Raw genomic sequence first — 27,229 nt, forward strand, 5'->3', positions numbered from 1 at the left:
TCTGCCCTTCTGAAGAAGACTACCATGTGGAACCGTGTCAAATGCCTTACTAAAATCCATGTAGACCACATCTACTGCACTACCCTCATCAATCTTCCTTGTCACTTCTTCGAGGAACACTATCAGGCTTGTAAGGCACGATCTGTCCTTCACAAAGCCATTCTGGCTGTTCACTATCAGACCATGATTCTCTAAATGCTTGTCGTACCTATCTCTAATAATCCTTTCCAACAGCTTGACCACCACAGACGTAAGGCTCACTGGTCTATAATTCCTTGGACTAGCCCTACTACCTTTTTTGAATAAGGGGATAAAATTTGCTACCCTCCAATCCTCCGGTACCATACCCGTGGACAACACAGATCCGAGCCAATGGTTCAGAAATCTCCTCCCTCGACTCGCGGAGCAGCCTGGGGAATATTCCGTCAGGCCCCGGGGACGTAACTGTCCTAATGTTTTCTAACAGCTCCAACACACATTCGCACTGGATATCTACATGCTCTAGAACATTAACCTTAACAACACTGTCCTCAGCGTCATCGAAGCCCCTCTCCTTGGTGAATACTTAAGAAAAGTATTTATTAAGGATCTCACCCTCTTTCACAGCTTCCAGGCACATCTTCCCACCTTTGCTCTAATCGCTCCTACTTTTACATTCGTCATCACTCTGCTTTTCACATAAGTGAAAAATGCCATGGGGTTTTCCTCAACCCTTCTCACCAAAGCCTTTTCATGTCCCCTTCTTCCGCTCGTCAGCTCTTTCTTAAGTTCTTTCCTTGCTACTCTATATTCCTCAAGAACCCTATCTGATCCTTGCTGCCTATGCCTTACATATGCTGCCTTCTTCCTCCTAACTAGATGTTCTACCTCTCTTGTCACCCATGGTTCCTTCAACTTGCCATTCTCTTTCTCTGTGTGAGAGAGAGAGAGAGACAGAGAGACACAGAGACAGAGATACAGAGAGACAGAGAGTGAGAGACAGAGACAGCCTGTATTGGCATCAAGCTTATGACCTTCAACTGACAGCCTGTCACATTTACCATCGACAAAAGGGAGGAAATGACGATGCGGATGTTGAGGAAAGGCAGCGACTCTCGACGGAAGCGCGAGCAAGCAACAAGAAACTTGAAAAAGTAAGAAATTATCGGATAAACAGGTCAGGAAGCATCTGTAGATACGGAAGCTGGGACAAGTTTTCAGTTCGAAGACTGTCAGCACTGGGATGCAGAGGTAACAAGTTGCTATCAAGCTGCAGGGCGAGTGTTGGGAGGGTCGAATGGGACACAGGGGATATCACCGAGGTGCCGTCGGGATCAGGTGTAAATGGCTGTTTTCAAGCTCTATTCATGCCGTGATTACCACTTTCTTTCGAGTGGGGAATGTTGGTTCGGGAGCATTGAGGTAGATTTTCTTGAACTGTTTTGCACGGTTTATTTCCATAATGTAATGATTTTAATAATCAGATTCAACAGGTATTTCACCGTGTTCTTCAGCTCCTGTCGGAATTTGGTCTGAATCACGGCGTAAATTCACCTGTAGGTGCAGGAACTCAGCAGCTGCAGCATTATCGCGGTGTGTTCTGTGATAAAACGGGGATCAATGACAGAATTGTTGTAATTCCTTGAAATTCGCTGATAGATGTGAAGCACCGCCTGTGTTACCCACAACAATATGAAACTGCCGGTTATACTGAAGAGTAAAACGATGGATTTCCTTCGGTTCTGCATCTCCGGGAACTTGTCATTCTCTCCATTGCTGCCTCACCGGAGTCCCCTGCGGACTCTACTGGACGCTAAAATTATCTGACCGTCAGGACATTGAGCAAAAATTCAGACAAAAAGGGACACAGTAGGTTAAAATGCGGTGAAACATTTCAAATTCTGCCCAAGCAGGATATGGTTTGTAGATCGGTTTAGTGGAACAACCCCAGAGAACATTATCAGTTATATTTCTAGGCTTCTGTGTAAAATATCACAGGACACTCTCGAAACAGCCCAGCCACCCACTGTCCCGATAACCACAACCGCCGTTCTCTCGGTGCAATATTTTGCTTTCAGCTTCACATAACAAATGGCTACAAATCGATCAAAGGTGAAAGCAACCGTCAGCCAGACAGAGACTGCGGTGCTTCCAAAAACCCGCCATCGTCAGAGACTGCACACGGGAGTGAGGAGCAGGAATGATCGCGGAAAATAAATCAAAGCAGTCCACCTCAGCAGTGAGTCCGAGATAAGGACCAGGAGATCGGCCGCTGCCATTCCCATCAGGTAGCGAGTGACACATTTGGAGAATCCGCACTTTCCTCGGGACAGGATCACAATCGTCACCAAGTTAACAATAAGAGAAACAAAGGGAAGTAGAGGAATTGCTGATCAGTCCCGTAGCCAACGCAGCAGTTTAAGACAACCTGGTGACTATTCAATTTCGTTGCTGCATCGAGCGGTAGAAACTGGTCCCTGTGTCATGCGAAGGACCGAGAGAGGTAGTAATGTGGGTAAAGGCAGAAAAGGGGTTTATGGAGTCATATAAACTGGGTCAGATCTGCATAAGTATTGCGCACTGTTGAAGGTAATTTGCGGTGGCAGGGAAGTACTATCTGGGTGTCAGTTTCCTCAGAAGCATGAAAGGATAGATCAGCTTTTCCGTCACCATGGCAATCTCGTCGTGAACGGAATGGATTCACAGAGCCGCTAGATGGCGGCAGTGTTGCATGTAACAAGCACCAACTTCCCCGGCGCTCCCTGTTCCCGGCAGATCAACAGAAGGACAAAATAAAAACAGGAAGTTCTGGAAACACGGCGCCAATGTAGCAGCATCTGAAGAAACAGAAACCGGTTAATGTTTCGGGACAGAGACCATTCCCCTGAATTGTTCTGCGAATGGCTCAGACCCGAAGCGTTAACTGGTTTCTCTTTCCATACACGCTGCTTGCCGGCCTGTGTACTTTCATAATTTCCTGCTTTTTTCACATTCCCCCATCTGCCATATTTTAGGTTTTACAACATAAAGCACGGCTGATTTCAACAGGTACAGTGCGGTCTGACAGAACCTCACAGCCAGACAGTCGTCTCCCACTGAATCCCTCACAGCGAGGTGGGGAGTGGGGGGGGGGGAGGAATTTCAACAGACAGCAGCAAGGTCGCTGCAGTCGTCTGACGTCTGGACGGTTTCAGATATAGGTGTAATCGAACCACATTTTACAAAGAATGATAACTACTAAGGGCCCCTGACGCCCAGAGGGTTTCACTGAATTCTCCATAATCCGTCGCAAACTCAGTCACTGCATTTCCGTTTATTAAAAAAAACATATTCCACAACAGCTTGGTTCTACAACATTGACATTTTCACAACTATTGCTACCTGCCGGTAATCTGATTTCTGTCCCTAACCCAGACCGTCTCCAAGAACCTTTCTGCTCTACTAGTTGCTCTACTGGCTAAGTTCATCCCGCAGTTTGCTTTTACCTCCAGATACCAGAATCCATAGTCTCTTGTGCCTCCAGGCCATTCATTGAAATGCAGGGACTGGACAAGTGGCTGTGCAAACAAGCAGCTAGAGAAACGATTCTTAGCATTGCAATTGGACATCAATTTCCACCAGCGTCAGTTGAGGCAGCAGTTTGTCCGGATTTCCAAGGCTGAAACAACAGGAAAGTAAATGTCTTGTATTGGCCATATTACTGGATATTCAATTTCAGTGGGAAGCTGTGACTTCTGTAGCTTCCGTATCCTCAGTTCCGACAAATAATCTCAGCTGACCTTCTCCAATTGGGTCTGATGTATACAGAGGATCAGTCTCCGGTGACGCGGTTATACCCAAACCATTGGACTTTTTTTTACAATCATTTGAATAAACACTTTGCAACAACACCATTCCCTCTGTTGGAAATATAGGGATGAATTAACACACAGACATAAAAATGCTCGGCATTGCCTCAGTATTGTCCCTGGTTCAAATAAGGGAGGTACCTTTAATCACACAAGACTGATCTTTGTCAGTTAGCGGCTCCATAAATCGTTTTCAGACTATTGTATAGACAGCGTATTCATCTGTGAATGTAGCCGATCTCTCCTCCGTGAGCAGTGAATCCAGCGACACAAACTGAACCCCCTCTTCTGCCGCTGCAGCTTCCCTAGTCAGAACTGTGAACTTCTTTCCTTCAGTTCTTCAGCTCCATCATGGTCTCTCACCCAACTTCCAGCCTCAGTAAATGATAACAGAACCAAAATACCGCTTTACTGTCCAGTACACCGCAGATCCTGTTCATCATCACCTCCCTGTTCAGTCCCCATGAATCTACAAGTTTCCTTTGTATAGATATTCACTGCCGGTTTAGATATACAACGCTGCTTCAAGATTTTCCAAGCAGTGCACATATTTTTTTATTTCACTGGGTGTCTGATATCTAAACATTTTAACCATTGTGCAAGTACTGCCGATTGGATAAATGTATCTGCACTGAAAAGTAATGTTTCAAAATAGTCCTTGCCGTGTGCCAATTTCATTGTGTGTCCATATGTCACCTCTTAATCCTTGTCTCCTCGCTGTGACCATTTATGCGGTATCCCTGTGGTGAAGTGTTGGTCCGATGGCGCAGAGGCGGCGCTGCAGGTATGGTTAAATGGTTACCAGTAGAGGGCGTAAGTTTGGGGCCAGTTTACAGCAGTCGAAGGTTTTGCCTGTGAGGGAATGAAATTGATTTACCGGGTGGGCTCCGGGTTAAATTGGTAATGAGAGAACACGAGCACAGGAAGGTTTTGTTCATTGACATCTGGATTCCGGACCAAGCAACGTTGACTTTTATCTGAACTGACCTCTTTTCTGCATCCATTTCGCAATAGAGGGAAGAAAAGATTTCAAATGTGATTTTGCTGTTGTGTATTTGTGGAATAGAATGCCGATGTTTCTCTGTTGTTTTCTGTAGAGCACTGACCATAATCCCGCTCAGAGCAACGCCCGTGTTCCCAATACACCACCAGATCACCCTCAGTAACACCACCCACAATGGGTCGCGTACACCGTCACACCACCAGCTGGAAACCCTTTGTCACCGCACACAGAAAGAGAGAGGCACATTCAAAGACGGCAAACAACATGGTGGCGATGAAACTCATAGCTGATTGCAACCCCACCATATGTAAACACACACACACACACACACACACACACACACACACACACACACACACACATACACGCGCGCGCACACATACATATACACACACACAAACACACACAGAGAAGACACACACACACACACTCACACAGAGGACACACACAGGAGACACACACACAGAACACAAACACGCAAAATGATAAAGCACTTCCAAACAATTTGCACGCTTACACAGACCCACATAGACAGATACATACACCACGAATTCATACACAGTTGTCCATGCAAACACATAAACTCGGCACACCGATACACATAAACACACATAAAGAAACACGCATACGCAGTACAAACACATACATAAACGGGTGGATACGGGGTGAGACACGGAGTAAGTTATACCTCTAATATAAGAGGAGTTGGAAGAATCAAAGTGCCACGTTGGAAAGGTAACAGACATTTGTGACTGAATTCAAGGCAATCAGTACAATGAGAACACTCAAAGGGTGTCGGAGTCTGACAGGGAGCAAAATAAAGAGGGAAAATAACAGCTTAATGCGCTTATGAATAGAGGAACTCATTATTTCTGTACTTGTCAGTCTCTGGTACAGTGTGAGAGTGTGGGGTTCATTCTGCACCTGTCAGTCTCTGGTACAGTGTGAGAGTGTGGGGTTCATTCTGTACCGGTCAGTCTCTGGTACAGTGTGGAAGTGTGGGATTCTAAAAGTAATGTAATGTCTTTATGTTTTGAACTCTATTACTGCCGGAAAACAACAAATTTCACGACATATGTCAGTTAGAAGAAACCTATTTCTTACTCTGATTCTGATTCATTTTGTACCTGTCTGTCCTTTGTACAATGTGTTACGGACAAGGTTACTATTAGGGAATTTCCCTTTAAGATAGAGTAGTGTGTGTGTGTGTGTGTGTGTGTGTGTGTGTGTGTGTGTGTGTGTGTGTGTGTGTGTGTGTGTGTGTGTGTGTGTGTGTGTGTGTGTGTGGCGTGATGATGTCAACAGAAGGTAAGGACGTGATGACTTTGGTTGGGCAGACAGTCGGTGTCAGTCAGAGGAGCAGAGAGAGAGAGAGAGAGAGAGAGAGAGCAGCCTGCTAGTATCTATCGATGGATGAGAAACAATAACTGTGTCTGTCACTACAATCCACGTATGGATTTCTGGAGTAATCCGGAGGAGTCCACTTTGTGGTTAATCTGTGGAGGGAAAAAGGTATTTGTGTGGACGGCCACTTCTCGGATGCTTTTCGGGGTGGCAAATTCTTCGGAACAAAGGAATGGAGATCATCAGTGACTAAGGTGTCGTATGGGTTCCATCGTGGAACATTAGGATTTCATAATATCTCTATTATCTCTCTACGTTTTGTCTTCAGACAACGGTGGTTTTGAAGAAGCCTTTGCTCACGTTTCACTTTACGGGTTGCTGAACTGAACTTTGAGAACCATTCCTTGACTTGGAGTTCGGGAATTTGCCACTCACAGACTAAGAGGTTAGTTTTTGGGGTTAACGTTTAAGATCTACCATTTTTACTTCTAACATTCTAACATTTTTACTTCTACTTTTCTTATTATCATAAGTAGTTATCGATAAATAGTTTTTAACTTTTGTACATGACTCGGTGTGTTTCTTTTGTTGCTGGTTCGTAACAAAAGTGAGAGTGTGAGCTTCGTTCTGAACCTGTCAGTCTCTGGTACATCGTAAGATTGTGGGGTTCATTCTGTACCTGTCAGTGTCTGGAACAGTTTGACAGCGTGGGGTCATAGAATTTATTGCTTGTTGTTCCATAATCCTGGCATTGACTCGCTATCTACAACGATCTACATTTATCGCTCAAACTTTAGCTACCTCTGACTGTTTCTGAAATTAATTATGCATAGTGCCAATTGAATAATGCTGGTTATGCTTGAGCAGTACATCGAGAGTCATAGAGTCACATAGCTAAGATACAGGCCGTTCGGCTCATCATGTCCATGCAGACCATTAGTCTTCCATCTGCACTAATCCCATTGATAAACACTCAGTTTCAACCTTCTATGCCTTGGCCATTCTTCTTCTCGTCTGGATAAACGTTCAATGTTTGACAGCGTTCCAGATTGGATCCTCATTCCGTGTGAATAAAAATATCCAGCAGATCCATTCTGAACACTTAACTCAGAACCTATTCCTTGCTGTCGGATATTTCACCCACTGTAAAGGGGAAGATGTACCGCCTACCCACACTATCGCTACCCCAATATGGATCAGAGCATAATTTATTGATCGAACGCTGCGCTATTGATAGGTAATGTAGCTTCCAGTCTGACACTGCGTGAGAGTGTTGGACAGGGCTCCAATGAACTGACTGTGTATGGTTCTGGGCAGCACTCCATGTGGTTGTGAGTCAGAATGTGAGGGCGGCTCTCGCTCCAACAGAACTGGAGCTCAGCAGATCGAGAAGTTAATTTGTTAAAACATATCGAATCCTTGGGAGTATTTAAAGGGCAGAAGTGGAGCGGAAGTTCCCACATGTGGGAGGATCCATAACTGGTTGAAACCATTTAAAACATGCGGTCCCTCAATGAGGGTGATATCCTCAGTCGATCCAGAGTCTGTGGAACTGAGCGATCCCACCATTTTCTGTTTAATATTGTTCGTAACCTCCCATCCAAACCATTGATGCGGATTATGAAAAGCCGAGTCACAGCACCTGTCCCTGGTCAACGCCTCCCGACCCGGGAACGGCCCATTTATTTCTGTTTCCTTCAGGGTGTCTCTGTGGCGCAATCAGTCAGCACGTTCGGCTGTTAAACGGAAGGTTGGTGGTTCGAGCCCACCCAGGGACGCTGGCGATCCGGCAGCTTTTGCTGTGCGTGTCATTGTCAGCTGGGTAACAATGCGCTGTCCGGAGGCAGGTGCTCCCTGCTGATGCCTCACTGGGCTCAGTGGGAGCCCTCCCTGCGTGGTCTCAAGCACAGGACCCCCGATGTCCCGCTTCCTTTTTACCCGAATGTACCAGTTTCGTAAAACAGTGTCCTTGGAGCTCATCCGACTGTGCTTTGAGCTTCAGGGCTTGCCGCGTCTGATGTTTTATCTTTATTTGTCATTGGACCTGTGATAATTGATTTTGAGTCTGAACCGATCCGATGACTGGTCAGCGACCTGAAACGTTAACTTGAAATTTCTCCCCACTGACCTGCTGAGTGTTTCCGCCGTTCCCTGTTGTTTCTATTTGAAGCTGACCTGCGGCGTTAAGTCTTGTGGAAATATTCCCTTCATCCTCCGCGGACCCAACGTTTTTTAAACAAACGCAAACCACCTGAAATCCAAAACTTTAGCCAGGACTTACACTTGCCTTAATATATACAATACAGTGATGTGTGCGCCGCGGGACAGCACAGCCCATCTCCTCACCCGAGTTGTCTCCCCCCCTCCAACCCCTGAATATATTTGAGAAGGGGACAGAATATTTCCAGATACAGAAGTCATCTAGGGGCCACGTCCTTTGAACTAACTGACTTTCCCGGTCTAATGGCGAAAATGCTGCCAGTTCTATTTGCTTTTTCGATGTCTTTGATCGTTCAGATTGAGTTTAAATGAATTCTGCCCACAGGGGGTATTACGGGGTGTGGGGGGAACGCGGAACAGGGGATTGAACTTGGATGATCAACCATGATCGCACTGAATGGTAGAGCAGGTTTGAAGGACCGAATGTCCTGAGACAGCTCGTATTCTCTGTGTTTCAATGTCTCTTTTCTGTGCTTAGCGGTAGAGAGATGGGAGTTTATTTCTGAAGCTGCTCACTTGTGTCGGGGATGTAAACTCTGTGGGAGAGCGCATGCTTCGCATGTTGAAGTCTAGGGTTCAATCCCCGGTGAATTTTGAATAGTGAGAGGAAATTCCCTGAGAAATCCAATTCAGACTGGGAAATCCAGATCCGCTGAGAGCGGACAAGGAGAAACCACCTCCAATATTGCACACACATTTTATGCCTCGATCTCACGCCTCCTGCACACAGCACTGCCACCGGTCAGTTTTAACCGACGGTCGCCTGCATGGAAGACGCTCACTTGGCCTTAGAACGTCTCCGTTGCTGCAAACAACAGCATTGCAGAAAGTGGGTTAAATAAATAATGTAACATTCATTGCTGATATGTCGGGATCGAGCTATATGACGGGGTCGGAGCAGAGTGCGCACAGAGATCATAACCGGTTGTGACAGAAAGTAAGAAACATGCAGGAAAATAGAAATGTGTTAGAGAGAAAGAAGACGTAAGTCAGGAAAGAAAGAAAAGTCAGCAAGGGAAAGAATATCATGTGGGGGGAGAAAATGACAAATAAATGAAAGAAGGGAATGAGCAACATCCACAACATAGGAACATAACACGAGGTTACTCCAACAGCAGAGTGGCGCAGCGGGAGCGTGCTGGGCCCATAACCCAGAGGTCGATGGATCGAAACCATCCTCTGCTATGTGTCTTTGCGTTGACAACGGTTCTCCAACCGCGCATTTTACAGCGGGGATTCTGAATTCACTAACACACACATACAGTACACTGGGAACAGATCAGGGATAAAAAATGAGAATGTTCCCGTGGAACACAGGGCGTGACAGGGCAGAGGAGTAGGTGTGGGGAACATTCACCAGCGTTTTGACTGGATTGGAGCGCTTCTGTTGTGTGGTGAAATTGGATCGACTGGGTTAATGATCCTCGGAGCATGGTGGCTGCGGAAGTGCACAAAATGATGGAAGAGATAGAAGGCAACTTCCTCCTGTAGCAGATTTGTCTAAAACTAGAGGGTAACCGAGGAACAAACACGAAAGTGATGGTTGGATTCAGCCCGGGTGAACAGCCTTACTGATCGCCGTCACTCCCCTGTCAGGTAAGTAAACGGACCCTGCTGCGCCCCGCTGCTCCCCATCTGTCACTGTCTGCTGCCGCAGTGTTGCTGTGGGAATTACTGCAACACTTAAATCCTGGTAGAGATTGTTTCATTTGAGGTACGAGCCTACAAACATGAAAAGACAATCCACACCTGATCTCTTTGCAAAGTCAACAGTTCAGTTTCACAAAGAGACAGAGTGAACTGCTGGCTCTTCACACGGACGGAAATTTGACATTTATTTGACCACATCAACAGGACCGAGAAGGCAAAGAGACTTCGGGACTGGATAACATGACCCACCCGGTTGTAGGTGAAAATATCGTGAGGTGCAAAATACCCCACGGGGGAAATAAAATGTTCCTCGTGTCATCCTCGTCTGCAGGTCAGCTGTCCGCTGTTCGCTACATTAAAGTTTGACACAAATAACAGCCCGGAGACAGAGAGAGAAGGCGGAGGAGACACAGAGGAAGATAAACGGATTGTCCGACAGCAAGACCGCGGAAAGAGGGTCCAATAAATAATGATAAACACGTTTATCACTGAAATGTCGGGAAAGGGTATCCGACTGGGTCGAAGCACAGAAAGCACAAGGATAGTAACCGGGTGGAGCAGGAGGTAAGGAACAAAGAAAGGAAGGCAGAGAGACAGGGGAAGAGAGACAGAAGGAAATAGGTCGCAAAAGAAAGAGAAGTCAGCAAGGGAAACGATATGATGTCGGTAAAGAAAATGACAAAAAAGATGAAGGAAGGGAATGAGAGACATTCACAGCACACAAGGTGAGACAATGCTGAACCAACAACAGAGTGGCGCAGTGGGAGAGTGCTGAATCCAGAACCCAGAGATCGATCGATCAAAACCGCCTTCTGGCATTTATTAAAACAATTCACCGCCCACCAACCACCAATTTTTTCGCAATTCAATGCAAGATTGATTGAAACTTATTTTACACATACGCACTGTAAATTTGTGCAAGGAAAAGGTGGGACTGGTCATCCAAAAAAATGGGGATATTCCCGGTGACCATAGGGATAATCAGGAGGATGTTGTCTGAGGTGGAGGGATTAAGTAATGAGCAGAGACTGAATAGACTGGGGCTGTTACCATGGAGCGGAGGAGGGTGACGGGGACCTTGGAGAGTTATCTCACATCATCAGAGGCGTTGATAGCGGGAAACCTTTCCCCTATTGCAGAGGGGTCGAAAACGAGAGAGCTTCAGAGGAAGGACTTCCTGGCGAAGAGGGTGGTTGGAATCTGGAACCCACCCCTTGAGTGGGTGCCGGAGGCAGGGACTCCCGCGGCATTTGACAAGTATCCAGACGAGCCCTTGAATCGCCAAGGCACTTAAGGCAAACGACTAAGTGCTAGGAAGTAATAGTCTAGATTGGTATTTGATGGTCAGCATGGACATGATGGACCGAAGGGCCAGTTTCTGTGATACATGAACCCGTGAATCTAAATTGCATCGGTCACTGCAGAAGAGCTGGTTAAATTTCCTGTCGGAATGGAGGGAGTGTGAGTGGAGGGATCCCACAGGGTGAACACAGTCATAGAGCGGGGGGAGGGGGCGGGGGCGAGGTGAATACACTGACGTCACTCCGAGTGAACACGTCACATGAGGCATGTTGGGATGTGTCCCTGTTTGTTGTGTGAATGTGGGATAGAGTGAGAGCAGGAGGCTGCACTGATCCTTTCATCGAAATTCCCGAAGAGGGTAAGGGACGGATATCCATCCCTGATCCACTGACCAGCTCACAGTGCATAATAATTCATGAAATGTGGATGTGATCTCTCTTACACTCAGCAGGGACCATTGAATTATATGAAGTAAGGAAGTTGCGCACGATCTTGCCGGAGAAGGTCACTCGGCCCTTTGAGTTCTGCACGTCGTATTTCTCAAGAGGTTCATTTCCAGAAATTTGGGTGTCCGTATTTTGAAAACTCTATGACCTACGATGGCCAGGAATCGAACCTAGGTCAACTGCTCGGAAGGTAGCTATGCTCACTACTGTACCACCATCGCCACACTGATGTATAGACGATTGGGGTCCTGGAGCGTGTCCGGTGTTATCTGACTCTCTGGCTCAATCACAAGTTCCCCAGCTGCTTTCTGACCGATGAAAACAAAACAAAATACGACTTGTCATCCCGGTCACAACTGCAAGCAGTAACACCGGCTCCCCGTCGTGGAATTCAACCCCGATCTCCCGGGGGACAGGCGGTTATCAAACTGTCCCACGTGGGAGAGTTAATAACTCGCCCTTGCCGGTTCAGGTACAAAGCCTCAGCGGGGCGGAGTGCGGGTCGGGGATCTTAGCGGACAATCGATAATGCCGGTAATGAATAATGAGAGCAGACTACTGAGAATTTTCTCACCAGCAAAGGTTGTGCGGACGTGTATCCTGTGAATGGGGACATCACTGGCACCCGTGTACCCGAGAGCAATGGGCGCACCTCAGCCTGAGAGAACAGCCCCCCCCAAAGAACAGGTTATTGCTATCATCTGCTCTAAGAACAGAGGGGATTTTCCCCCCTATCTTCCTTGTGTCAATAATTCAACGCAGGCCATTAAACCACTAATCCTGTTTTGTCCTTGAGCTCTATAACCCGAGAAGTATCTGAGAGGCTTTTACACGGGACCTGCTCTCTCAATGTTGAGCGGCAGTCTTTCACTACAGACCCTTTGCTTCAGCTGCTCCAAGCTTCCGTGCATCCCTCGGCACATACTCCTGAAGCCTGGAATGTGCCAGTCAGCAGCATTCCCTCACGGACATCTCATTCTACTGGGAGAACAACGAGTGAGGGACATACCAAAAGGCATCTTTAACCGGGCTGATGATTTTCCAGCAGCACCTGATGTCTTTCTGGGTGTGTCCGTCGGAACAGCCCATAGATCAGGGGGTTTTCTGTTACGTAGCTACTCGGGAAGAACCTCGGTACGGACCTGAGATTCCCTTTGACGACGTTCCTGACAAATGCACAGTCCACGTGAAGTTGGACGATCGTCTTATCCACACCGCAGCCGTCCCGGGAGCAGCGGGCATTGGGACTGAGACTCCAGTCGTGCAGGATGGGTCTGATGGGATGAGTCCCTCTCACTTCAAGCCAAAGATGTCTCGGTATTGGTTGGCGTTGGTGTTGGTTTGTTATTGTCAACATGTACCGAGATACAGCGAAACGCTTCGTTGCATGCTTTCCCGGCAGATCCCGCCATACATAACGACATCAAGGTTGTAAAAATAAAAACAGAATACAGAATAGAGAGTTAAAGTTATAGAGAAGGTGCAGTGCACGCAAACAAATAAAGTGCAACTGTGATGATATTGAGTGGACTGTCCGAGAGCTCTAAACTTAGGTCAAGACTTTAAGTTCTGTCTGGCATATGTGTCTAATGAGTACCCTCACTGCAAGGAGACTATACTATATCAACCTACACTTCAAACACTAGTTTACTTCACTACTTTAATCTCTCCGGAAAGGACTAGTGGTGACATCTTTAGGGTATCACTATTTCGAGCGGTGGGTCCCTCCTTCCAATCAAGGAGAAGATACTCCCAGCTGACTAAACAGTTTAAACACAGTTTATTTTATCGTAAGTGAGGCACGTTTAAGTCCAATAAGCAATTCTTAACAATGACTTGTAACTTACAAAGGATTCCCAAACACAAGTACAATTCGTCCAAGCTAAAAAGTGATACCAACAAGTTGCAGACGAACAAGTGGTCCGTCGCAAAACCCAAAGGCTGAGGAATGAATTCGGGGTCTTCCTTCTGTAACCCTCCTTCTCTCTGTCATTTCCCCAACATTTATACTGGATTTTTTCTCAGTCATCTCGTGAGACGTCATCTGCATGTGATGTCTACACAACTGCATTGATGAGGTCAGATGGCTGAAGCTTTATTTTAACATGGACAATGTTGTTTCTTCTGAACGGGTGGCAGTTTCAGTCAAGTCAACGAAAGGTGTTCTGAGCCTGGATAGTTTGTTTCTCAAGAAGATGGCTTAATAGTACTCGTTAAAAATTAACAATAAACATCTTGACCCTTGGACAATTTCTGCTGTTTTTTTTTGCAGAAGGGATTTTAGCTGAATAAGCAACCACTTCTTGACATTTGGACAGGTCATGATGCTGTGCTGAAAAGCTGGGGATAGCAATGAACTTTTTTTCGGTTTCTGCTGTGGTGCCAGAAATTAACCCCTTGGGGCCTGGAAAGTGAATATCCATCACACAACAACGAGGCAGATCGGAAGATCAAGAGTGCATCTTTAGGGTATGAGCTATTTGTCCAATCGTCTGAGAACAGTGAGATAGAAACCATGCTTGAGTCTGGTGCAACATGCTCTCAGGCTTTGTATCATCTACCCTAGGGAGAGAGGGGAGGAGAGAAATACCGGGGTGTAAGTGGTCCTTGATTACATTGGCTACTTTATTCTGACATGAAATATTCTTCCAAATAACTACAACAGTCTAATCGGGAAAATTTCTGGGCCCTGAGTAATAACGTCTCATCAATTTGTAGGTGTATTGTTTTAAGCAGAAAAACAGGAGAGGGTGGTTAACATACTGACATAGAAGGTATTGAATTGGTGATATAATGAACCTTGAGAAACCGTCCCGATGTGTGTTCTGTATATAAAGAATGTCATTCAAGGGAAAAGTTGTTACTGCAATACCAGTTTTACCCTGTAGTTGTACCCGGGGGGGAGATTGGAGCAACTTCCAAGAGTAGCAGAGTGAATTTATTTATTTCACTGTCTCAGTACGCGTGGAAATTAGAGAGCGTTTGTCTCTTGATTTTCGTGTCCTGAAAAATATTTAGTTCCGGGAATTTACTGTCATACTTTCTGGTCTAGGAGCAGATCGGTGGTTGGAGCTGGTTGCCAATTTATGCAAATATTCGTGCATTCTGGGTAATATTGCACAGCAGAAATTACGATTTTCTCGCGATTAACTCGTTCAGAAAAGATGACAGGAGATTATTATGATAACATATTTCATTCCTTTTTGAGCTCTGTGAATAGCCGAGGAGAGGGTCGCGGCCCACCGTATGTTAAAGGTATTTTGTTGTGGATGGAGAGCTGCGCAGCGGAAGGTGAGAGGTAAGACAATTCTTTTAAGGATCATTTCCATAGTCTGTGACTGGAGAAATCGTGCACTAAAGAATTTGGTCTCACAACCACGAGGAGCTGTGGCGTTTTTTCCCTGTGCGCGAAGCAGTCCGCAAACTTTGTTTTGTACAATAGTTTGTAGGTATTGATGACCGTTCCCTTCTCCCACTGCGGGAGTTGTGGAGGGAGGAAACGCTGTCTGAGTGGTTCGTCTTTATTTTGGGGAAAAAACAGAAGTGATAATTTTTTTTAAATTTATGTTCTATGTAACCCTAGTTATTTAAATACAATTTGAGTGAGGAAAGTCGTTCCTGGATCTATTTGTTGCGATGTGCTCTCAGGGGAACTGTAGTTGGCGCAAGGGTGGTCCGTATTACCGCTCCTCCACTTCGGTAATCACTCGGGCTGTCTTCTAGTTCATCTGGAAGTCCCCGATTCAGCGGGTCAGACGGTTCAGGATGCACAGGTCCCAGAAGAATGGGGGCAAATTTGTACCCAAGGCTGTCCTCATCCTGTTGTCCACCTTCGTGTATGGCGACATCTGGCTGTTTATGGAACCAAAGTCCATGGGCACCAAATGTCGCTACGAGCTGAGGTTCTACCTGACCCTGGGATAGATTTGGCCCCATTCCCGTCAAACGTCCCAGTCAGCTGGATGTTGCCGCACTACCTGTCCTTTGTGCAAGAGTTCTTCCAAGCAAACGCCTCTGAGTACGTCCATCGGACAGTGGTCAGCACGGAACGTCCCGCTGACACTGCGGGACAGGGACTCAACTCATACTGCCTGGTGGTCCGGAGCAAACTGCCAAAACATCAGGAAATGGCTCTTTGCCAGAAATCACCAACACGCTCCGAGACCTCATATGGCTGCCGGTGACAGGGGCCCTCACAGTGAGGTCCGTCCTGTACAAAAGAAAGATCATCCCCGACGCACGCTGCCCTCGGGGCGACTGCAGTGGGGAAGAGACGGTCACCCACCTCTTTGCAGACTGTTTGTTTGCTAAAATTGAAATGTTGAATCATCTCAGGAGGCTACATGAGTGGCAATGGTGTTATGGTTGTAAAAATACGTAACATTACTGAATGTATTAATCATTAATGCAAAAAGAATAAAATAGTGAATAAAATAAGTGAAAAGAGAAATTGTGTTGTTAAAATTTCGGTGTCTGAAACCACGAGGAGGTGTTGACCGTTTTCTCCTGAGCGGGAAACGGTCTGTCCGTGTTGCTTTATACAAGGACTTAAAGACATTGAGGACCGTTCCCTTCTCCCTAAATAGGGGGTGACACAGGGAGAAAACGCTATCTGAATGGTTGTCCTGCTGTCATTTAACAACAGGTACAATGCTGCTTGTTTATTTTCCCAAATGTCAGTTGTTGGTATTTCTTGACATGGAGATAAATCTTTGTATTTTTCAGGACAGGTCCACAACAAATATCCAACTGCTTCATCCTGCTCCTCCCCGACAGGAAACATTCAAATGGTCTCATTACTGATCTGTAAGGTTCATTCACTGGCTCCAATCCCGAACCTGAGTGTCCACAGTGCGCGAGGAGCAAAGTGATCACTTTTATTCACTGAATTCCAGAGAGTGTCGGCCCACGCTGCTGAACCTATCCTCACAGGACATACCAGGTAAGCCATTGCTGCACTGCCTCGGTCACAGGTGTGTCCTTCCTCAGGTAGGGGCCGCACCTGTACACAGGAGGCCGGGAGTCTTTGGATATCCCTTCCTCAAAGGCCGGTAGAAGCAGAATCTGTCAATATTTTAAAGGCAAAGGTAGATAGATGGTTAATCAGCAAGGGGTGAAAGGTCACCGGCGGAGGCGGGGATCCAATTAGATCAGCCATGGTCTCAAGGAACGGAGGAACTGGCTGGGGGGCCGAGTGGAATAATCCTGCTCCTGATTCATATCCCAATATTACGGTCCCGTCTAAGGAGAGTCCTGTGTATTTCCAGTGAGACGTGTTTTCTCCAATACCAAAACTCTCTGCAATAAGGAAAGACGTACCGTTTGCATTCCTGCTTGTTCACCGACCCTGCATGTTAATGGTCAGTGTTTTGTGAACAAGGACACCCGATTTCCTCAGGACACCAACACCTTTCGATCGCGCACCATTAAATAAAATCCAGTTTCTGAAACACCTCACAATGGCCCACATTACTTCCCATCCGCCGTACCGTCGCCCACTCTCTTCGCCTGTAGATATCCCCCTGAAGCCTCTCCACATCCTCTTCACAACCCGCACTGACACCCGGTTTTGTGTCATCAGCAAACCTGGATATATTGTCGGTGAAAGTCAAACGAACTGCAGATGCTGGAAATCTGGAGCAATAACATAAAATGCTGAAACACTCAGCAAGTCGGGAAGCATCTGTGGAAAGAGAAACAGAGTTAACCTTTTTGGTCTCAGACCCTTCACCTGGCGACCTGAAGCGTTGTTTCTGTTTCTCTCTCTCCACAGATGCTGCCCGACCCGCTGAGTGTTTCCATCATTTTCTGTTTGATATTCTCCGTGACTCCCTGATCCAAACCATTGACGGAGGTTGTTAACAGCCGGATCCCAGCACCGGTCCCTAGTCACCGCCTCCTGACCCGGGAACGGAGCATTTATTCCCGCTTCCTTCAGGGTGTCTCTGTGGCGCAATCGGTCAGCGTTTTCGGCTGTTAACCGAAAGGTTGGTGGTTCGAGACCACCCAGCGACGCTGGCGATCCAGCAGCTTTTGCTGTGTGTGCCATTGTCAGCTGGGTAAAACTGCGCTGTCTGGAGGTGGGCTCTCCCTGCTGCTGCCTCACTGCACTCAGTGGGGTCCCTCCCTGCTGGTTATCACGTCCAGAGTCTGGATGTTCCACTTCCCATTCACCGGGAAGTGCGAGTTTAATAAGGCAGCGTCCCTGGGACTTATTGGGTCTAATACTGTGCTTCATTTGTTGGTTTTCTGGGCTATGATCATTCATTACGACTCTGAATAATATCTTAAGTTATCCAGAGGGAGATGAAAAGATGAAACAAGGAAGTTAATTTGAATTTACTGAACGTGGGAGAAAACAAGAGCGGCCGAATGGCCTGAGCCAGCTGCTATCATTTATGTTTCAATGGCAATGACTTATGCCCAGCGGGAGGAACACGGGAGCCGGCGCGTGGGGTGGGGGGATTCTTGCTTCTAAAGCTACCATAACAAACAATCTGCTGCAGGAACTCAGCCGGTCGAGCAGCGCCTGTGTAGGAACGGAATTGTCGACGTTTCCAGTCTAATCCCTGCATCAAGTCGATACGTCAGTCCTGATGCAGGATTTCGACGTAAAACGTCGAGAATTCCTTTCCTCCCACAGATGTTACTCAGCCGCTAGGTTCCTCCAGCAGATTGGTTGTTCCTTCAGATTCCAGCATCTGCAGTCGCTTGTCTGTCAGAAACTGTTCCCTCGTATCGGGGATGTAGCTCAGTGGGAGAGCGCATGCTTCGCATGTATGAGGTCCCGGGTTCAATCCCCGGCATCTCCACGCTGGTGATCTTGAATTTTGAACAACGAACGGAAATTCCTGGAGAAACACGAAGCTTACCCGAGGCCCAGGGAGCTGGAAAAGTGACGTCTAACAGGGATAAATCACTTCCAATATTTCACTCGTCATCTCTCAGGCATCCCCTTCTTTGGTCAATATCACCCTTTTATTGATTCAATTTCGGGATCTGAGCCTTACTGGCAAAGGAGTGAGGAGTAAGTATCTCCGAGAATGACTAACGGTCGTTTTGTGCCAGAGTAAAGCGCCGGGCTCTGGGCATGGGACAGGGGTGGGACCACCACCCGCCGGCCTGTTAATAAACCGTCCCATGTGGGAGTCAGAAACTCGTCCTTGCCGGCACAGGTGGAAAGCCTCGGCGGGGCAGAGCGCTGTTTTGGGGTCTGAGCGGAGAACAGATCGTGCAGGTAAAATATCAGGAGACTGAACTGTCATTTGGAGAGGCAGAGGCGATGGAATTGACGAGACGGGCGGCAGCTTCAGCCCCGTTCTGAACTCTGAACGTCTCCGTTACCACAGGCGACAAAGGAGAGGCGCTGGATAAGGTCAGTACAAGCCAAATCTAATTCTAGGTTTGACTGAAGATCAGGGAGAGCGCGAACACTTTACCCACCACCACACATTTTACAGTCAAGTGTCCCACATTTGGGACATGGCAGGCGTCAGCACATACAGAGTGCAGTGGGTGAGCCTCAGACCGGGAGAACAGCCTTGTGATCATCGTCACTCCCCTGCCATGTCAGTACACTGGACCCTGAGGCACACCGCCACTCCCCACCTGTCACTGCCCTGTCCGGCCGTGTTGCTCTGGGAATTAAAGCAGTCGGTCATTCGCCGACCGTTATATCCGGAACACGGAACACACAGCGGGGAAGCTCAACAGAATGTCCGACAGCAGGGCCGCAGTAACAGGGTCAATAAAATCATGTCAAACACAGTCATTGCTAAAATGTTGGGAAAGAGGGATCCGACCGGGAGAGAACACAGAGAGCACAGGGATAGTGACCGGATGGGGCACGAAGTAAGGAACAGGGAAAGGAAGACGGAGAGACAGGTGAAGGGAGACAGAAGGGAAATATCAGGAAAGAAAGATAAGTCACTGAGGGGAAAGAAAGGACGAATAGAAATGATGAAAGGGACGGCGGAACATTCACAGCGCAGCCACATCACACAATGTTTACCTAACAGCAGAGTGGCGCAGCGGCAGCGTGCTGGCCCCATAACCCAGAGGTCGATAGATCAAAACCGCCCTCTGCTCTTTACCTCGTCGGAAACAGCAATTTACCAATGAAGAGACAATCCAAACTTCTTACACACAGACACAAAGATGGGAAACAAAACACAGAGATCCGGGCTGGTCAACCTTAAAAATGGGATATTATCGCTGAGCAGAAGGAGCGACGAAACTAAACGGACAGCAGAAGCTGCGGGGGATCGTGAATAGGATGTTGTCTGAGGAGGAGCGTTTCAGTTATGTAGAGACTGGACAGACTGGGGTTGTTTTCCCTGGAGCGGAGAAGGGTGACAGTACCTCGGAGAGTTATCTCATATTATCAGCGGCGAAGATAGTGGGAAACGGTTCCCCGTACCTGACGTGCCTGTAACCGCAGGGCATCAGAGGAAGAACTTCCTCACGAAGAGGGTGGTTGGGATCTGGAACCCAGCCCCTGGGTGGGTCCTCGAGGCAGGGACACTCGTGGTGTTTGACAAGTATCGAGACGAGCCCTCGAATCGCCAAGGCACTGAAGGCAACAGACTCAGTGCTGGTAGGTGAGATTAGCAAAGATGTGTACTTAATGATCAGCATGGACATGATGGGCCGAAGGGCCTGTTTCTATGCTGAATGACCCTTTGCCTCTATACTACATCTGTGAGCGGATAATAGTGGGTTAAAGTTCGTCTGGGAATGGAGGGGGAGTGAAGGGAGACATCCCACAGGGTGAACACAGAAAGAGAGCGGGGGTGAAGACGCTGACGTCACTCAGTGCGAACACGTCATCTGGAACATGTTGGGATGTGTCCTCGTTTGTTGTGGGAATCTGGGACACAGTGAAAGCAGGATGCTGCACTTATTAGTTCATCGACAGTCGCGGGAAAAGGTGGGGGACGGGAATTCCTTGACTGATCCACTGTCCTACCCACAGTGAAGAATAATTAATGGAACAGCGATGGGATCTCTCTTACACTCACTGATCGAACTCAATGAATCCAGGAAGCCGCACGCGAGTTAGCAGGAGTAGACCACTTGGCCCCTCTTGTTCTGCAAAAGGTTGAATTTTGAGACAATTGAAACTCTGCAACCTGCGATAGCCGGGATTCGGACCCGGGGCAACTACTTGGAAGGCAGCTATGCTCACCACTATACCACCATCGGTCCATGGTGCTGCAGGAGATTCGGATACTGAACCGTCTCCAGTGCTGTTTGACTCTGTGACTCGAACAGCAGTTTCTGACCTGCTTCCTGACGGATCATTCCTCACTCTGCTGCAGTCCCTGTTCCGTTCCGGTTCTGTTTCTCTCTCTCCACAGACGCTGACCGACCCGCTGACTGTTTCCATCATTTCTTGTTTCATAATTTCCGTGACTCCCTGATTCAAACGAATGATGCAGATTGTGAAAAGCCGTGTCCCAGCTCCGATCCCTGGTCACCGCCTCCCAACCCGGGGATGGGCCATTTATTCCCGCTTCCTTCAGGGTGAGTCTGTGGCGCAGTCGGTCAGCGCGTTCGGCTGTTACCGGAAGTTTGGTGGTTCGAGCCCACCCAGGGATGCTGGCGATTCGGCAGCTTTTTCTGTGCGTGTCATTGTTCGTTGGGTCACACTGCGGTGTCCGGAGGCTGGTGCCTCCTGCTGCTGTCTCATTGGGCTCAGTGGGAGCTCTCCATGCGGAATCTCACGTCCGGAGTGCAGATGTTCGTCTTCCCTTTTACCGGGATGTGATAGTTTCATAAAGCAACGTCCTTGGAATATATTGGGTCGAATGTTATGCTTCATTTGTTCGTTTTCTGGGCTTTGATCATTCATTGCGACTCTGAATAATATCTGACATTATCCAGAGGAAGGTGAAAAGATGGAACAGAGAAGTGAATTTGGATTGTCAACCATGAACTTACTGAACGGGGGAGCAGACACGAGGGGCAGAAAGGCCTGAGCCAGTTGCTGTCATTTATGTTTCAATGGCAATGATTTATGTCCAGCGGGAGAAACAGGGGGCCGCCGTGGGGTGGGGTGGTGGGGGTGGGGGCTGGGTGGGAAGGGGGTGATCATGCTTCTGAAGCTACAAAAACAATCTGCTTCAGGAACTCAACTGGTCGAGCAGCGCCTGTGTGTGAACGGAATTGTCGACATTTGCTGTCTAATCCCTGCATCAAGTCTCCATGTCAGTCTTGATGCAGGGTTTCGACCTAACACGTCGACAATTCCTTTCCTCCCACAGATGCCACTCGACAGCTAAGTTTTTCCAGCAGATTGCCTGTTGATCCAGATTCCAGCATCTGCAGTCGCTTGTCTGTCAGAAACTGTTCCCTCGTATCGGGGATGTAGCTCAGTGGGAGAGCGCATGTTTCGCATGTATGAGCTCCCTGGTTCAATCCCGGGCATCTCCACGCTGGTGATCTTGAATTTTTAACAATGTTTGGAGAAAGGCGATGCTTCTCCGAGCCCCAGAGAGCTCGGAAAGTGAAGTCTAACAGGGAGAATCACTTCCAATATTTCCCTCGTCACCTCCCAGGTATCCCCCTCTTTGGTTAGTATCACTCTTTTATTGATTCTGTTTCGGGATCTGAGCCTTACTGGCAAGGACACGGGGTGAAGAGGAAGTATCCACGGGGATGACTCACGGTAGCTTTGTACAGGAGTGAAGCGCCGGGCTCGGAGCTCGAGGCAGGTGTGCGATAACTACCCGCCGGCCTGTTACTAAACAGCCCCATGTGGGAGAGTCAGAAACTCCTGCTTGCCGGCACAGGTACAAAGCCTCGGCGGCGCAGAGCGCAGGTCTGGGTACTGAGCGGACAACAGATTGTGCAGGTAAAATATCAGGAGACTGAACTGTCATTTGGGGAGGCAGAGGCGATGGAATTGATGAGATGAGCCGCATCTTCAGTCCCGTTCTGAACACTGAACGTCTCCGTAACCATAGGCGACAAAGGACATGCGAGGGATCAGGTCAGAACAAGTCGGATGTAATTCTCGGTTTAACTGAAGAACAGGGAGAGCGCAAACACAGTCCCCACAACCACACATTTTATAGTCGAGTATCCCACAATGAGGAAATGGCAGGTGTCAGCACACCCGGATTGCAGTGGGCGAGCCTCAGCCCGGGAAAATAGCCTTCTGATCCCCGTCACCCCCCTGCCACGTCAGCACACTGCACCCTGCGGCACCCCGCTATTCCCCACCTGTCACTGCCCGGTCCTGCCGCGTTGCTCAGGGAATTAGAGCAGCCGTTAATTCTCCGACCGTAAAATCCGGAACACGGAACATACATAGAGGAAGATAAACCCAGGGCCGCAGTTACAAGGTCCATTAAATCATGTCAAACACAGTGATTGCTGAAATGTCGGGAACGAGGTATCCGACAGGGAGAGAGCACAGACAACACAGGGATAGTGACCGGATGGGGCACGAAGTAAGGAACAGGGAAAGGAAGACAGAGAGAGAGGGGAAGGGAGACAGAAGTGAAATGTCAAGAAAGAAAGAGAAGTCAGCGAGGGAAAAGAAACGACAAATACCAATGATGGAAGGGAAACGGAACATTTACAGCGCAGCCACATAACCCGATGTTCATCCAACAGCAGAGTAGCACAGCGCCAGCGTGCTGGGCCCATAACCCAGAGGTTGATGGATCGAAACCATCCGCTGCTATTTACCTTGTCAAAAACAGCAATTTACCAAGGACGAGAGAACCCACACTTTTTACACACAGACGCAAAAGATGCGAAACAAAACAAAGAGATCCGGGCCGGTCAGCTATAAAAACGTGATATTCTTGTTAAGCGGAGGGTGTGACGGAAGCTCTAAATGGACAGCAGAGGGTGCGGGGGGGGGGGGGGTAGTCGCCAGGATGTTGTCTGAGACAGAGCGCTTCAATTATGCAGAGACTGGATAGACCGGGTGTGTTTACCATGGAGCGGAGGAGGGTGACGGGAATTTGGGGAGTAATCTCACATTATCAGCGGCGGAGATAGTGAGAAACGGTTCCCCGTACCTGACGTGTGTGTAACCATAGGGCATCAGAGGAAGAACTTCCTCATGGAGAGGGTGGTTTGGATCTGGAATCCACCCCTGGGTGGGTGCTGGAGACAGGGACTCTTGTGGTGTTTGATAAATATCCAGACAAGCCATCGAATCGCCAATGTAATGAAAGCAACAGACTAAGGGCTGGAAGGTGAGATTAGTACAGATGTGTACTTAATGATCAGCATGGAAATGACGGGTCGAAGGGCCTGTTTCTGTGCTGCATGACCCTGTAACTCTATATTACATCTGTGAGCGGATAGGAGCGGGTTAAAGTTCCTCTGAGAACGGAAGGGGAGTGAGGGGCGAGATCCCACAGGGTGAACACAGACAGAGAGCGGGGGTGAACAGACTGACGTCACTCAGTGTGAACACGTCACTGGGACATGCTGGGATGTGTCCTCTGTTGCTGTTGTGGAATTTGGGATAGAGTGAGAGCAGGAAGCTGCACTGATCCGTTCATCGATTACCCGGGTAAAGTTGGGGTCGAGAATTCCTTCCCTAATCATCCGACCTGCCCACAGTGAAAAATAATTAATGAAACAGCAATGGGATCTCTCTTACACTCACTGATCGCACTCAATGAATCCAGGAGCCCGCACGCGAGTTAGCAGGAGCGGACCGCTCGGCCCCTCGTATTCTGCACAGATCGTGTTCTGTGAGGCTTTGAGTTCTGAGGAGATTACAATTCTCCAACCTGCGATGGCAGCGAATCGAACCCGGGTCAACTGCTTGGAAGGCAGCTATGCACACCACTATACCACCATCGCTCTATGATGCAGCAGGATATTCGGGCACTGAACCGTCTCCAGTTGCTGCTTAGAAAGGCAAATAACAAAGTCCCCGAGCTGCTTCCTGACGGGTCGTTCCTCACTCTGCTGCAGTCTCTGTTCCGTCCAGTTGAAGTCGCCACCCTCGACAAGACCGGAGTTACACAACACCCAGTGATTATTCACTCGGGATCGGACCGAAGTGGGAGTCGAACCTCTGAGACAGACGAAGGTCTACAAATCGTTTCCTGCCTCACACATCACACAGCTGGAAAATAAATTATTATTAGAAACGTCCTTTCCAACCACACGCAGCTCGGCCCTAATGGAAGCCCCAGCTCCGGCCAGTCCTTGAAAGCAATAAGTGAAAGAATCGCTGGAGTCCTGAGACCTCTCCAGTCACACAGTGAGGTGGGTGTCTGAAAGATGCCGGTTAACAGTTAACGGACAAACACGGGGATGATCCCGTGAATCTTCTGGTGCACGGACATCCACATGACAGACCACACATTCCTTTCGGTTCCTCGTTCGTAGGGCAGTCCGCATCCCCGCCTGTCACGCGGGACACCGGCGTTCAATTCCCCAACGGGGAGGCGGTTTTTCTGCTTTCAAATTCAACTGGAAATACCAGAGAATGTTTGAACAATAAACTATCAAAGCGACAAAGAGTTTGGTGTCTCAGGGATCAGTTCATATTATATTCGGAATGTGGAACAGGCCGGTCTGCAGTGAACCCGGGACGAGAGAGTCTCTCGAGAAGGGACATTATGTTCAGCCTCAGAAACAGCTGAAACATTTTGCAGAGAACGATCCCAAGTGGACATATTTTAAAGTGGACGGGTCCAGGGTTTAAAGCCGCCCTGTCCCTCCAGCCCCGGACCGTTCGCTCAGACTCTGATTAAAGTGAACTGTGGAAAGGTCCGGCTGGGCTTCCCACTGTGACGTCAGGCGGAAATGAGCGCATGCTCCGCTCAGCCCCACCCCTGGCCCTGATTAACAGCGGGCGGCAGCGCACATGCGCCGTCAGCTGCAGCTCCGCCTGTGAACGCCATTCCCTCAGCGAGAGGAGGGAGTGGGTTTAAAGAAGACGGAAATGGAGAGCTCCCGGACCCGGGGGCAGGGAGCTGACAGTAGGCTCCTTCCAGCAGCACATCGATCTTGGAGCGGCTCCACAGATGGGATCAAGGACCGGCACTGAGTCCGGACCCGGGTCTGTGGAGGGGGCGGCAGGGGGGAAGAGGCGGTGTGGAGCAGCGACTTGGCCCGGAACATGGAGTGAGTGGGAAGGGAGAGGTCGTTCCCGGGCTGGGGGTGGGCAGGGGGGAGGATGCAGAGTGGGAGGGAGCTGCCGGAGACTGTCACTGCTGCTTCCTCTCCCCAGACTAGGAGGGAAAATCCCCGGTCTGGTTGCAGTCTCCCCGTGTGTGTTGTTGCTGGACAGTGAGGAGTGGACACAGAGCCTGACACTCAGAGTGGGGGCAGTTTTACAAAGAGCGTCTGTTGCAGGATCCCGGTGAGAAGTGTGGGCGACGCAGTTTAAACAGCGGCTGTTTGGCTCCGGTTGAGCGGCGTCTCCCACGGGAGAGGTGGCTGGAAATGCGAGTCGTGTAAATATCCTTGCTCCACGGGCAGTCCCATTCCTGGATCCGTGCCGGGATGTGGCGGTGTGTGTGTCCCTCACTTGGTGTGGAGCTGCCGCCCTCTGCTGGTCTGCAGAAGCTGAGAGCTGCAGCCCTGCAGCGGCCTCACACACTGGCACTGGCTGCACCGGCCGCTTCACACAGCCGTCTGCCTTTTACCTCTCCCTCACTGATCTCGTTTCCTTTTCCTTCCCACAGGGAGAGACTTCAATCAGCTCTGATGTTCCCTCCTCCCGGGACACAAGGAACAGAGCAACTGCTCCGTCTCTCACACACCAGGTACGTTACACTGCACAGAGACACCTGGAATCATTAGTTCCACAGCGTCAGCCAGCAGAAACATTCAGTCCCACACTGAGCCCAAGACCCAGACACACATGTACAATACACCACTTAATTAGTAGGAGTGAACAGGGCTCCTTAAAGATCAACAAGGTTACCGATGTGTGGAACCATAGGATATCAATGAGGTCCTGAACACGTATTTCTCGTTTGTATTTACTATGGAAAATGACGTGAATGACAGGAAACTCGGGACAGAGATGTCTTGAGAAGAGACCACATGAAAGTGGAGGAGGTGCTGGAGGTCTTAAAATGCTCAAAGGTAGGTATAGCCCTGAAGCCTGCCCAAGTGTATCCTGGGACATTGTGGGACCGTCGGGAAGATATGTGCGGCCCCTTGTGGAGATACTAGTATCATCGATAGCCACGGGTGAGGGTCCGAAAGACTGGAGGGTGGCTCATGTCGTGCTGTAATTTAAGAAGAGCTGCAAGGAAAAGTCTGTGAGCTACAGACTGGTGGGTCTATCATCAGTCGTGGGACAGTTATTGGAAGGAATTCTGAGAGACAGGATCTACTTGAATCGGGGAAGGCAAGAACTGAGTATGGATGGTCAGCATGGCTCTGTCTGTGGGAATTCTGTCTCTCGAATTGTTTTGAAGAGGACCAAGAAGATAGATGAG

The 27,229-nt window shown here is 48.6% G+C and overlaps 7 non-coding genes and 1 pseudogene across 7 annotated transcripts; 6 read left to right on the forward strand and 2 right to left on the reverse strand.

The window, feature by feature from the left end:
* The first annotated feature begins 9,507 nt into the window (after window positions 1-9,507).
* On the forward strand, window positions 9,508-9,579 carry trnam-cau (transfer RNA methionine (anticodon CAU)). The gene has a single exon. It is a non-coding gene; the product is annotated as a tRNA-Met (tRNA).
* Window positions 9,580-15,092: 5,513 nt separating this feature from the next.
* Window positions 15,093-15,307, forward strand: LOC127584463 (small nucleolar RNA U3). The gene has a single exon (XR_007958394.1). It is a non-coding gene; the product is annotated as a small nucleolar RNA U3 (small nucleolar RNA).
* Window positions 15,308-16,178: 871 nt separating this feature from the next.
* LOC127584467 (uncharacterized) lies at window positions 16,179-16,413 on the forward strand (annotated as a pseudogene).
* Window positions 16,414-17,733: 1,320 nt separating this feature from the next.
* On the forward strand, window positions 17,734-17,807 carry trnan-guu (transfer RNA asparagine (anticodon GUU)). The gene has a single exon. It is a non-coding gene; the product is annotated as a tRNA-Asn (tRNA).
* A 725-nt stretch (window positions 17,808-18,532) lies between these two features.
* Window positions 18,533-18,604, forward strand: trnaa-cgc (transfer RNA alanine (anticodon CGC)). The gene has a single exon. It is a non-coding gene; the product is annotated as a tRNA-Ala (tRNA).
* A 603-nt stretch (window positions 18,605-19,207) lies between these two features.
* On the reverse strand, window positions 19,208-19,368 carry LOC127584466 (U1 spliceosomal RNA). Its single transcript, XR_007958397.1, has one exon. It is a non-coding gene; the product is annotated as a U1 spliceosomal RNA (small nuclear RNA).
* A 2,786-nt stretch (window positions 19,369-22,154) lies between these two features.
* trnaa-cgc (transfer RNA alanine (anticodon CGC)) lies at window positions 22,155-22,226 on the forward strand. The gene has a single exon. It is a non-coding gene; the product is annotated as a tRNA-Ala (tRNA).
* A 599-nt stretch (window positions 22,227-22,825) lies between these two features.
* On the reverse strand, window positions 22,826-22,986 carry LOC127584456 (U1 spliceosomal RNA). Its single transcript, XR_007958388.1, has one exon. It is a non-coding gene; the product is annotated as a U1 spliceosomal RNA (small nuclear RNA).
* Between the last annotated feature and the right edge of the window lie 4,243 nt (window positions 22,987-27,229).

Source organism: Pristis pectinata, chromosome 29 (assembly GCF_009764475.1).
Source record: "Pristis pectinata isolate sPriPec2 chromosome 29, sPriPec2.1.pri, whole genome shotgun sequence".
Lineage (NCBI taxonomy): Eukaryota > Metazoa > Chordata > Chondrichthyes > Rhinopristiformes > Pristidae > Pristis > Pristis pectinata.